The sequence below is a fragment of the Xyrauchen texanus genome, chromosome 48, assembly GCF_025860055.1.
Source record: "Xyrauchen texanus isolate HMW12.3.18 chromosome 48, RBS_HiC_50CHRs, whole genome shotgun sequence".
Classification (NCBI taxonomy): Eukaryota; Metazoa; Chordata; class Actinopteri; order Cypriniformes; family Catostomidae; genus Xyrauchen; species Xyrauchen texanus.
In genome coordinates, this window is record NC_068323.1 from 18,575,027 (window position 1) to 18,588,371 (window position 13,345).

At 37.7% G+C, this 13,345-nt stretch overlaps 1 protein-coding gene across 1 annotated transcript in view; it reads right to left on the reverse strand.

Moving 5' to 3' along the window:
* The window catches only part of LOC127639541 (gamma-adducin-like), a 130,717-nt gene extending 120,897 nt beyond the window's left edge, over positions 1-9,820 (reverse strand). The window contains exon 1 of the mRNA XM_052121598.1: positions 9,722-9,820. The gene's annotated coding sequence lies outside the window, so the exon portion shown is untranslated. The remainder of the gene's footprint in view (positions 1-9,721) is intronic.
* Positions 9,821-13,345: the final 3,525 nt, after the last annotated feature.

Consider the following 13,345-nt stretch of genomic DNA (forward strand, 5'->3'; position numbering starts at 1 on the left):
CTGTTGTCAGCACTTTCACTCATAGATACATGCGAAAAGATGGTTAGGGGCCGTTCACACAGAGCATGTATGTTTTTGGGTGCATCTGCTCTTTCCATTATTTCCCATGTAAATCCACGCTGGACGAACGTCCTTGACTGCTGCACCATATCTCGCCATTTCTTCAGTGTCTTATACAGGACGGGCACATTTTCAGATACCTTGTCAAGTTAAAATAAAACTTCAGGTTTAAAAAATGCACGTTGAGACACCTGTGTTCTGTTTCATTAAAAACTGATACACTAGATTTAAATGGCATATGAACATGTATTTATGACATGTATCCATGTATGACTACAGAGAGAACTTCAATATGAAAACAATCAAATCACGGGCATTTAAGGTGATTTAGACATTTGTAAAGTCCCTTACGGGGGTAAGGACATATTGTCACCCTAAACAATTAGATATTACAGCTTTTCCTATTTACATTACAACTTGTGGACAGTTTTGCCACTCCCTTTGGTGATTGTTGTACTGCACTGATAGACTGAACACCAGGGCAGGTGAATGCTCTGACATAGCGATCCAAGTTTATCTTCTAACTCGTAATGAATATTATCCAGACCGAGTGAATTAAACATTAAACATGATTGTCACTAGAGGTCTAAATGCAACTGTCATATCTGCAGGTCGGTGATGGTGAAACGGATGTTTTTGCCTGTCAGTCGTTGTTGCTCTATAAAAGGTTGGGCACACCAAGATGGCCGCTTGAACACTTCCAGTGGCTTCACCTGCTGCAGGCAGTTTACCATTGCTTCAGCGATCCAGTTATTTATATTACATATATATATATATATATATACACATACACACACACACGCACGCACGCACGCACGCACGCACACACGCAGTTAATCTCATGCCCACGGACCATAATAAGGAAGATTCCTGAGAAATGCAAGCTTGTAGTACCACCTGTTTACTCCAGAGGGCAGTAAGTGAAATTACAGCTGTATGAGCAACGAACACTTCTGCAATTCTTCTGCCACAAGAATGTAATGCATTTTAATTATCTGAATATTTGTATATATATTAATTAATCGGGACACAATGTAATTAATTCGATTAAAAATTGTAATCGATTGACAGCCCTAATACATACACACACACACACACACACACACACACAATATATACACACCTAAAGGATTATTAGGAACACCATACTAATACTGTGTTTGATCCCCTTTCGCCTTCAGAACTGCCTTAATTCTACGTGGCATTGATTAAACAAGGTGCTAAAAGCATTCTTTAGAAATGTTGGCCCATATTGACAGGATAGCATCTTGCAGTTGATGGAGATTTGTGGGATGCACATCCAGGGCACGAAGCTCCCGTTCCACCACATCCCAAAGATGCTCTATTGGTTGAGATCTGGTGACTGTGGGGGCCATTTTAGTACAGTGAACTCATTGTCATGTTCAAGAAACCAATTTGAAATGATTCAAGCTTTGTGACATGGTGCATTATCCTGCTGGAAGTAGCCATCAGAGGATGGGTACATGGTGGCCATAAAGGGATGGACATGGTCAGAAACAATGTTCAGGTAGGCCGTGGCATTTAAACGATGCCCAATTGGCACTAAGGGGCCTAAAGTGTGCCAAGAAAACATCCCCCACACCATTACACCACCACCACCAGCCTGCACAGTGGTAACAAGGCATGATGGATCCATGTTCTCATTCTGTTTACGCCAAATTCTGACTCTACCATCTGAATGTCTCAACAGAAATCGAGACTCATCAGACCAGGCAACATTTTTCCAGTCTTCAACTGTCCAATTTTGGTGAGCTCTTGAAAATTGTAGCCTCTTTTTCCTATTTGTAGTAGAGATGAGTGGTACCCGGTGGGGTCTTCTGCTGTTGTAGCCCATCCGCCTCAAGGTTGTGCGTGTTGTGGCTTCACAAATGCTTTGCTGCATACCTCGGTTGTAACGAGTGGTTATTTCGGGCAAAGTTGCTCTTCTATCAGCTTGAATCAGTCGGCCCATTCTCCTCTGACCTCTAGCATCAACAAGGCATTTTCGCCAACAGGACTGCCGCATACTGGATGTTTTTCCCTTTTCACGCCATTCTTTGTAAACCCTAGAAATGGTTGTGTGTGAAAATCCCAGTAACTGAGCAGATTGTGAAATACTCAGACCGGCCTGTCTGGCACCAACAACCATGCCACGCTCAAAATTGCTTAAATCACCTTTCTTTCCCATTCTGACATTCAGTTTGGAGTTCAGGAGATTGTCTTGACCAGGACCACACCCCTAAATGCACTGAAGCAACTGCCATGTGATTGGTTGATTAGATAATTGCATTAATGAGAAATTGAACAGGTGTTCCTAATAATCCTTTAGGTGAGTGTATATATTTCAGTGGCTGAGACTCGATCACAAAGTGGAAAAAAAACAGATACACAATGGACAGGTACACTTCTGATATTAAGAAAGGTTTTTTTCTTTTACTGTTCATTTATTTGTTTGTGGCTGAATTTAGGGTTTGTTTTTTTTAAAGAACTCTTGTGTGATCCATCAGTAGACCAAGTCTTTTATTGGTACTAGAACGTGAGCAAAATATTATCACTTTGGTCAAAAGCAAATCACTTACTAGTTTGTTTACCATATCGCAGTTCAAATCGCAATATTTTTCAAAATAATAGCATTATTACTTTTTGTCCAAATCGTGCAGTCCTAGTAAGAGGAAATTGTCAGTGGTGACTATATGGGGAAAAACTTTTAGGCCTGACAGAAGCCTATTGAAAGTCTTTTGAAATGGCTCTTTAGAGTCACTTCCAGAGATTCCCCACAGGGCCTGTCCTCCTCTCATTTCCTGTGGCTGGATAGAGTTGTTATGTGTAGAGATCATTCTGAACCAAAGCCCATAGACAAACCATTCACAACACTCTGACAATGACAGTGTCACATGCCTCACCAGCTCATCCAATAATTCCCTGTCATTTTGCTTGTTTTAGCTATAATCAAATAACCCCACTGGAAATTATGCAGATATGTCAAAGACCATGGCCTTCTTGTTACCATCTTGTAGGTTTTTAAATATTGTGTTTGACTTGTCATCTTCAGGAATCTATATCAGTGAAGATGTTCTTCTCCAATGGGTTTTGCATTGTAAAACTCCAGGTAAATGGCTTTTTCCAGTGATAAAAAGAGCAACTTCTGGTCGCTATGCATGCAAATGGTCAAAATGAAAACTAGGACAAAACAGAAACTAGAAATGAAAGGCAAATGGAGCGGCAAGACCAAAGAAAGCAAAGTTGCACAATAAATCCCAAATCCTGAAAACAAAAGGAAATGTTTCCATGGCAGAGGGCTGTCAGCATGTGGAGCTCATATGTTTCTGATAAGCATTAATGGAGAACAGTGAGGTAATGATGAAGTCATGCTTGTCCACTGGACAGGTTCAAATAAAAGGGACGGGTGCTTACGGGTATACTTACTCAAGCACTAACACACATCTGTGTGTGCAAACACACTTACACAGAAATGCAATTGGCCCACAAAGCTTGTCCAGGCAAGAAATGACAGTTTACGTTTACGTTTGTCTTATAAATGACTGTGTTTAGATATTCCAAATATACTGTATTTTAGTGTCTAAACTGAACTGTACACTTAAGTGAAAACAATATTTTGGGTTCAAAACAAGTTAAGCTCAATTGACAGCATTTGTGGCATAATATAACCACACACAAAAAATACGCTGCTCATACCAGTGGAGCACTTACAAAGCAGGTTGGGCTGGGCGATATGGCCAAAATTGTTATCACAATAATCTTTTTCATATTTTTGATATCGATATTTATCACGATATACATTTACACATTGCACTTTCTTTTATTTCAAAGTTGATGGAAGAAAAGAATAAAAAATAAATTCTAAACAGTCTCTACAAAACTGCACAGGGGGTCCAGAGACGGCCAAAGCAGTGGGGGTCTGTGGGATCTTTTACCAATTTAACAATTGAAAATGAATGTTAAAAGATCAACTGTTTGTTCTGAAGCATAGTGACAGCAGTGCAGTATTTGTTGGATAAATATTTTTATATTTCTTTAGATTCAGATACCCAAGTTTGGGGCATAGAAGCCCTTGTGACTGTGGAATGATGCTGAATGTGTGTTCAGGGGTGTCCCGAGAGAAAATTTAGAAAACATTTTTTTTTAAATGTAAAAAACATTTGTATATTTTCATTAAAGTGAGAGACTAGTCTACCAACTAGTAATTTTAGTCTTTCCTTATCCATTCCAGACATCTAATTAATCGATTTGTTTATTATTAAAGACTTGTAACATGCTGATTAATAAAAATACATTTAGAAGGGAAAAACGTTATGGTCTAAAAGGTGCTTTGAAACCACGTTAACTCATGCTGTGCTTCATGTCTACACGCATGCAGGGAAAAGAGGCAACGCGTGCGGAATGGGACAGGGCAGAAATTATGCATGTTTGGTGCTAGAGATCAATATTCAAGATTACAGCACAGAAAGATCAGAGCTGCTGTCCACATCACTGTTGTTCTGTCGCTCTTCACTAGAGACAATGATATCGATATAGTTTTATCGCCCAGCCCTAAAAGGAGGTGAATGGAGCCAATTTATGGAGGGATAAAAGACAGAAATGTTAAACGAATAATTTAATAAAAGCACTCGCATTAATTCTTACATTTATGCATTTGGCAGACACTTTTACCCAAAGCATCTTACAGTGCACTTATTACAGGGACAGTCCCCCCGGAGCAACTTAACCCCGGGAGTTAAGTGCCTTGCTCAAGGACACAATGGTGGTGGCTGTGGGGATTAAACCAGCAACCTTCTGATTACCAGCTATGTGCTTTAGCCCACTACGCCACCACCACTCCTTATGTTAGTTCACCCAAAAATGAAAATTCTCTCATCATTTACTCACCCTCATGCCATCCCAGATCTGTATTACTTACTTTCTTCAACAGAACACAGACAAAGATTTTTAGAAAAATATCTCAGTTCTATAAGTCCATACAATGCATGTGAATGGTGAGCAGACCTTTGTAGCTCCAAAAATCACAAAGGAAACAAAGGTAATCCATATGACTCCAGTGTTTAAATCCATGTATTCAGAAGTGGTATAATAGGTGTGGGTGAGAAACATATCAAAGTTTAAGTTTACATTTACCACATCTTTAGAACTCTGAATGATCAGATGAACTGTCATTCACAAAGTTCTACACATCCCCTGGCCCTCACGGACTTTAGGTTTAGGGTTGAGTTATTGAGTAGGCTCTATAAAATGTGCATTCCTGTGGACTGTTACATCATTTATTTTTGTCAACTTAAAAATACAACTCGCTTTTGGTGCCATCCTGTGGACATTTCACCTCAACAACACTTCCAGCTTCAGCCACTTGGGGCAGTGGTTAATATTTTGGAAAGCACAAACCAATTTCAGCAGCAGAACTTTCAACCTCCTTCTGCCAAATTCACAGTATGATCCCATCAGTGGAGTAAAAATGCAATTTTATAGTGAAAATGCAACCACCGAAACGGGAATGCAATTACATCCTGGTTTCCACGGGAGGAAAATGCATTTTAATTTGAAAACATTGTTTTCGGAACAGGACAGTCCTTGTCTTGTTGAGGCTATAGTAAATTTATCAAGCCAGCTACTAGGCTACAACAATAGTATGCATGTTTTTTTTTTCTAAATAGCAACCCAGTTGCTAATATACAGATATATGCTAGCAACAATTTTAATAACCGCAAGTTCACTCTCACTGTATGGCAATTGTGTGGCATTCCAACTTGAAATTAATATTGAAATCATCATTGTGTGACATTGCCTTTATTAATTACAGGACTTAGTAGCTGATTCCAACTGTATTTTAGTTGTTACTACGAGACACAAACATTGTGGTGTAGCTAGTGGAGTTTTAGTGATCTACTCTCTGGCCACTAGAAAGCGAGCTACACATCTGCAAATGGCAACAAGAGTTCACTTTGTTTGTCGTCTTCGTTGTCTTTTAGAGTGTTGTCTCTCAGATTTCAAAATCAGTTTGGAAAAACGAGCAGAACTGCCACTTTCCTCCCACATGTTTTACACAAATGGAAACCATCTCCAACCAACAATCCCTCTGCATTTTTATAGAACCCAAAATACTTCCACTCCACCGATTTAACCCTGTTTGAACACGAATAAATTGTTGGCAATGTTCCTTCTTAACCACGTTTCTCTTCCACGCTGGTTTGTTTACATCAGTGTGCACGTATCATTTGTGCCACGTACACGCAGTGTCTGAATCTTGATTCACTGATTGAGAAAAAAAAACCACTGTGTGATCCGAAACAAATACAATAAAACTGGCCTAAAGGTTATCTAGAATTATTTACAGTATTTTGAAATGCCCACGATACCAATATTTTGCATGTTATTTACCGTGATATACCGTATAACCGAATATAGTCACATGCCTATTGTCGGGTCTGACCCCTGACAGAGTTCTGCTGTTAAAATACTGTATCAGTAATGTCATATTTGTTCAAGGGGCACAGGGTGTGTCAACATTGGCTGTGGCTCAAAACTTAGTGGGCTTCCAATGTAACAAGGCGTGCCCGTGCCCCCCCCCCCCCCATTTTCAGATAAGTGGTCTATCCATATACATTTGGAATATTTTCATACATCCTTCCTAACTATACAGCATGTTTGGGTACAATAAGCAGCTTTAGGTAAGTTCATCAAAACAAGTTATCCACGGCAAATTACCTCTCTAAAACTATAATCAGATTACTTGGTTGAATATTTAGCCAAAAAGTAAGCACATTACTAATTATTACTTTACTTCTAAGTTCATTTCTAAAATCCTTTTCACTGAAACATTTGTTTTTCTGCTCAACGAGTTCAAACATATCAATATTTCCTTCAGCCGTCACAGAAATGCAAATGGACGTACATACGAACAAACATACAATGTACAAACTACACATTTTCATAATCATCTAGTCGGTCGTTTGAGCAACTGGTTGACTAGTCGGTGTTAAGGTTCACAATGTATAATAAGTCTCAGTTATGTTCATGAGACCCCGATCAGCCATGTTAGAGGGATATATGGACGCGAAGTGCAGCACTTCAACATAGGAACTAACGGATATTTAACACACAGAAAAAAATTAATAACTATACTGGCAGCCAAAGATTTTGAATAATTTACAGAGTTTGCTGTTTCGGAAGGAAATTGGTAATTCAACAAAGTGGCATACAACTGATCACAAAGTATAGTCAGGACATTACTGATTACAACTCCATCACTATTAGAAAAAAGTTATTTTTGATCAAACCTAGACAGCAGCCATCACTCAAAGACCTTTTCCTTGAGTAATCATGCTAAATTGCTATATTTTGAACTATAAAAATCACTTGCCATTATATCAAACACAGTTGAAAGCTATTTGTTTGATAAATGAAGCTTAACATTGTCTTTGTGTTTGTTTTTGATTTGCCACATGTATATGCAATAGACTGGCATGTGTTAAGGTCAAAATTAGGACAGAAATGTCAAAAAAGAAACGACTTTCTCTAGAAACTCATCAGTCAATCATTGTACAAATGATAAAACTGAAGATTTTATACACTACAGGGACAACTGTCTCTAACAAGGACAGAAAGAGATGTGGAAGTCCAGATGTACAACTAAACAAGAGGATAAGTACATCAGAGTCTCTAGTTTGAGAAATAGATGCCTCACATGTCCTCAGCTGACAGCTTCATTGAATTCTACCCGCTCAACACCAGTTTCATGTACAACAGTATAGAGAAGATTCAGGGGTGCAGGCATTATGGGACAAATTGCAATGAAAAAGACACTTTTGAAACAGAAAAACAAAAAGATAAGGTTAGAGTGGGCAAAGAAACAGACATTGGACAACAGATAATTGGAAAAGAGGGTTACGGATCTTAACCCCATTGAGCTTTTGTGGGATCAGCTAGACTGTAAGGAGCGTGAGAAGTGCTAAACAAGACAGCCACATCTATGGTAAGTGCTACAGGAAGTGTGGGGTGAAATGTCACCTGAGTATCTGGACAAACTGACAGCTAGAATACCAAGAATCTGCAAAGCTGTCATTGCTGCACATGGAGGATTTGTTGATGAGAACTCTTTGACGTAGTTTAATCTGTACATTATTCCAAACTTTTGGCTGCCAGTTTATAACATCATATTGTAACTATCAAAGTAAGAGAAGAAATTAGAAAGGTACAGTACTGAGCGGCACAAAACTGAGTATGCGCATTCGGAAATTGTTGATATCCGCTTTTATATCTGAAACAACAGTGGTCCATAAATGGATTAAATTGAATTTAATGTAACTCTAGCGCCACCGTGTGGAACTGCAAAAATAAACAACGTTCTCAAAACAGCTTTCCGAATATGCCCCTCCTCTGCTATTGTTATAACCTTCAGAGAGTCAAAGCATTTGGTTATCAAAAATATTAACCTCTGAATGACTCTAAGATTTGTCTCTGCATATAAAGCTGGGATAAAGTATTTTAACACTGAAAAAGTTTCATACTTTAAAGCATTAAAGAGACGAAACTTCTTGCAGAAGGTTTTACTGTGCTATAATAATGCAAAAACATTCTCAAAGAAGTTGTTTCTGTCGATCAATTTGAGATGCCTCTCAATAAAACCACCGCCACTAAAAATATAAATGTTAATAGATGTCCCCACTAATTGACTAGACGATTAGTCGACCACTGTGGCAGATCCTTAGTACTTAGAAAATTTGCTTAACTGAGAGTCAGAAACTTTAATATGATAACAAGAATTTTAAATGCAATGTTTGACATTACTTTTGACATAAAGATTACAGTAACTAATTCATTTCAAATCTGATTATGCCTCACACTGATCAGAAGCACAAAACACTACCACGGGACACAAAGAAGCACAAATATGCTGACTTGCTCACTAGGTTTTGAGACAAGATTCATGTTTTACTTTACCTCTGGCTGTGTAAAGAGTTGACCGCAAGAAAAATACAATATTAATAAAAGTGCCTTTTATTAAGCAAAATTGGTAGATAAACACACACAGATTAATTAAATCTATTTTTTATATCTCCAGCCCAAGCTAGACAACTGGGATGAAAATTGCATCAGGACCACCAAATTTAATGATACTTAAAAATACAACAAGTACCATTATTCAAGAACTGCCTGCAATGCAGATGCAGCAATGAAGCATATTTATACTTTCTCATACTTTTGACTATCCATCACCATCCTACACTTACAGCATGGGTATCTTAATATGCATCATTGTCCATTTCTCCTGAAGACTGTCCCACAAGTACCCTATGCATATGCATTCACCATTTGCGTTGCACTGATTACACACACACACTGCTGCTTAAACATGGTTGTTGTGTATACAAAGTACTTAGCTCTATTACAGTCACTAACAGCTTTAATGCAATGCAGGGGCATACTGTAACTTCAAAGACAACCATGCATCAGCACCTTCAAAACAAAACCATCGTTAACGCATCACTTTGCTGCATCAGAATCCAACCGAAGGCATGCATGAAACAGCACGAGAGCATTTTCTCAAGCGTGAATATCCACATGCATTAAATATAAACTACAGACAGCCCTGTGCAATCAAATAGAGGAATAACAACAGAAGAAGTAAAGCGTATTAAAAGCCGATTACCTTAAACGCGTTTGGGAAGTTGTCCCCAATCTGGTACTTTCATTCAGTCTATCCGCACGTTCAATCCAGAGCACGAGCTTTTTTAACTGCAGTTTGGTGTAGTTGCACTTAAAACCGCATGAGTTCGCTAGAGCTCCATAGATGTGAACAGCAGAGTGATTGACGCCTCAAAACGCGCTCAAACGGCTTATGTTGATCTTCATGCTATATAGATCTGCCTCAGAAGAGCGCTGCTCATTATATAGCAGGAAGTAACCACTGAGCAATACGTTCAATGCGGGGCAAAATGTTGCAGTCATTGATAAATCGTGACGGCGTTAAACTGGGGTCGTCGGACTGATATATAAAACATATGGTTAATTGAAATGTCATCCATAACTCACATTTGAAGACTTGAGACTTTGAGACTTTGGATCTCATTCTGATGTTACAACCTAATGGAAAATAATGTTAAAGACTTTTGAATCGATCTGAAGTGATTTTTGTCTCTAAAAAGGAAAACAATTAGTAAAGTTTTCTCTCAGAAATTCGCGCCTCTTTTACAGGTTAGTCTAAACCGACGAACAGCAACCGTTACGTTTAACATTTGACTGAAAACTGACATTAAACCAAAAACTAGAATATGAAAATATGAAATCTATATTGATGTTAATAAATTAAGGGAAAATAAATTCAAACTTTGCCCAATGATGAGCCAATGGTCCCCTCTAAAGGCCAGTAACGGTACTACAGTAGTGTAAAACCATAAAAATAGTGCAAATGAATATTCTGGGTTCGATACAAACTAAGCTCAATCCACAGCATTTGTTGCGTAATGTTGATTACCCCCAAAAAATTATATAAATTATATATAAATAAATAAATGTTAATAAATAAACAATAGGTTCTCTCTTTGTCTGACCAGGAGGGTCATTAATAGGAAAATCTTGTGCACGGCCTTGATAGAAACACAAATGAGAGATGGCATTCCAGTACTATTAAAATTACTAATAAAAGTCATCTGCTGTGCTTATAATGAGAAATATTTCCATTATTTGACAGTTAGCTTATTTTTACTTGTCTATAACCAGCAGTATTTTTGAGGTTGCACTGTTGTGGTGTAAATTGTACTTTTTTGTTTATTGTTCATAGTTTCTCACATTAAATGGATAGTTCACCAAAAAAATGAAAATTCTCTCATTATTTTCTCACTCACATGATATCCCAGATGTGTATGACTTTCTTTCTTCTCCAGAACACATTTGAAGACAAATATCTTACCTTAAAATGCAAGAGGATGGTGATCAGACCTTTGAAGCTCCAAAAATCACAGACAGTTAGCTAAACGTCCTCCATACGACTAGGTTAAATTAATGTTTTTAAAGCCACACGATTGCTTTTGGTGTGAAAAAGATCAATATTTAAGTACTTTTTAACTATTAACCATTGTTTCCGGTCCCATATAGGTATCTGACAGGGCTCAAGTTGAGGGGGTCATGAGGGGATGCGATCCCCCTTGTTGCAAGAAAAACAAAAAGCTATCCCCTTTTCCATATTCTTTAGATCAATTGTGTCATGTATTAGAACAAATCATGCAAGTAAAATATTTAATATTTAATTTTAATACGTTTGATAAACAACAGACTTTACATAATGGCGATTAGCCGATCAGAATTCGATTTCGACATGTGTGAGGTTGCCAGATTTCTATAAGTGAAATCCCCTAATCAGATCTGGACACAAATACAGTTTGGATATATGCTGCCAGGATGACACTTTAGTAACTTGAGTGCACAAGTTCTCTCTCCACTGCAAAAATATGTTTTTTATTTTTTTTTATTTAAACACTGACAAACATGTCAGAGTTTGATTTGTCCATTCTAGTGTTCACATGAAACTTACGCTACTGAAGGTAATGCAAGTTTTCAAAAGTTTTGCGCACTTTCAAAAATGGCCAAGAGAATATTATATTCCATATTATCTGTATATAATATATTAAATATATACAGTTTTTCTTAACAAAAAGAGAACAGAATGTAGGGTATGAAAACTTTGCACTTACAACATGTGCATGTTTTTAACTCAAACAATTTTCAGGGTTTTGCCCATAAAACGTGTGTTTTGTGTGTACAACAAACTTTTGCACCACTGTTAAAGCATCCTTCATAGAAACAGCCCAAACTTACTAGTTCAGTTATTGGAGTAGAATAAAATGTGTTTCTGTGACAGTGAGTGAACGATCCAGAAAAAAATATTTTTCATGATCATAGCAAGATTCTTCAAAAAATACAATAACAGTGGGTAACAGGTGCACATGCAGTGCATCCGGAAAGTATTCACAGCGCTTCACTTTTTCCAAATTTTGTTATGTTACAGCCTTATTCCAAAATTGATTAAATTAATTATTTTCTTCAAAATTCTACAAACAATACCCCATAATGACAATGTAAAAGAAGTTTGTTTGAAATCTTTGCAAGTTTATAAAAAAATAAAAAACAACAAAATCACATGTACATAAGTATTCACAGCCTTTGCTCAATACTTTGTTGAATCTCCTTTGACACCAATTACAGCCTCAAGTCTTTTTGAGTATGATGCTACAAGCTTGGCACACCTATTTTTGGGCAGTTTCTCCCATTCTTCTTTGCAGGACCTCTTAAGCTCCATCAGGTTGGATGGGGAGTGTCAGTGCACAGCCATTTTCAGATCTCTCAAGAAATGTTCAATCGGGTTCAAGTCTGGGCTCTGGCTGGGCCTCTCAAGGAGATTCACAGAGTTGTCCCATAGCCACTCCTTTGTTATCTTGGCTGTGTGCTTAGGGTCGTTTTCCTGTTGGAACATGTTCTGGACATGGTTCTCTCTGGTACTGGACACTCCCAATTTTAGCAACAGAATTCTCTGCTGTGTCCATAATTTCATGCCAGTATCTGGAAACAAATGATACACAGAGCAAGGAAAATGATTTGTCTATATTACTGGTCAGACAATCTTTAGAATGTTGGAAGGATAAACAACTTTTCAAGAAATATAGTGACAATATTGTTATAAATAGCAATTAAACATAAAATTCCGTGCTGGAAAAAAAAAGTGGAAAACACTTGATGTCCGAGTGATGAGTCGAATCTCAAATGTACATTTTCGTGATAAATATATTATTTGTTAACGCATTAAAAATGCAATTAATGCAGTATGTTTTTTTTTTTTTTTTTTTTCATTTCTTGAAACTTTATGCGATAGGACAAAGGTGTCATGAGTTGTTCCTGGCCAGCTACTCATTCTTACAGGCTCCAATTAGGGTGGGGGCGGGGTTTGGGCATCTGCTGCCTGCCAGGAACAAACCCAGGCACCTTTGTACAATGAGTGAAACTACTTACTCGTTACGTATTAAGCTTTTTAATTACACACGATGTCCCGGGCATAATAAACACTGGAGTGGATTTATTGTATGGATAATGGAGACTTCACCCGCAAGCAGTGAACCTGGCATGCAAGAGATACGGGCAAGCTGCTGTATATATTTTATCTGAACCAGTTTCAAAAGTGAAAATAAAGAGAAAATTTGAACAAGTACATGTTCAAATAATTTAAATAAATGATGACTAGACAATTTCTTGCAAGTTCTTTGAGACAAAGTGTAAAGTAAAT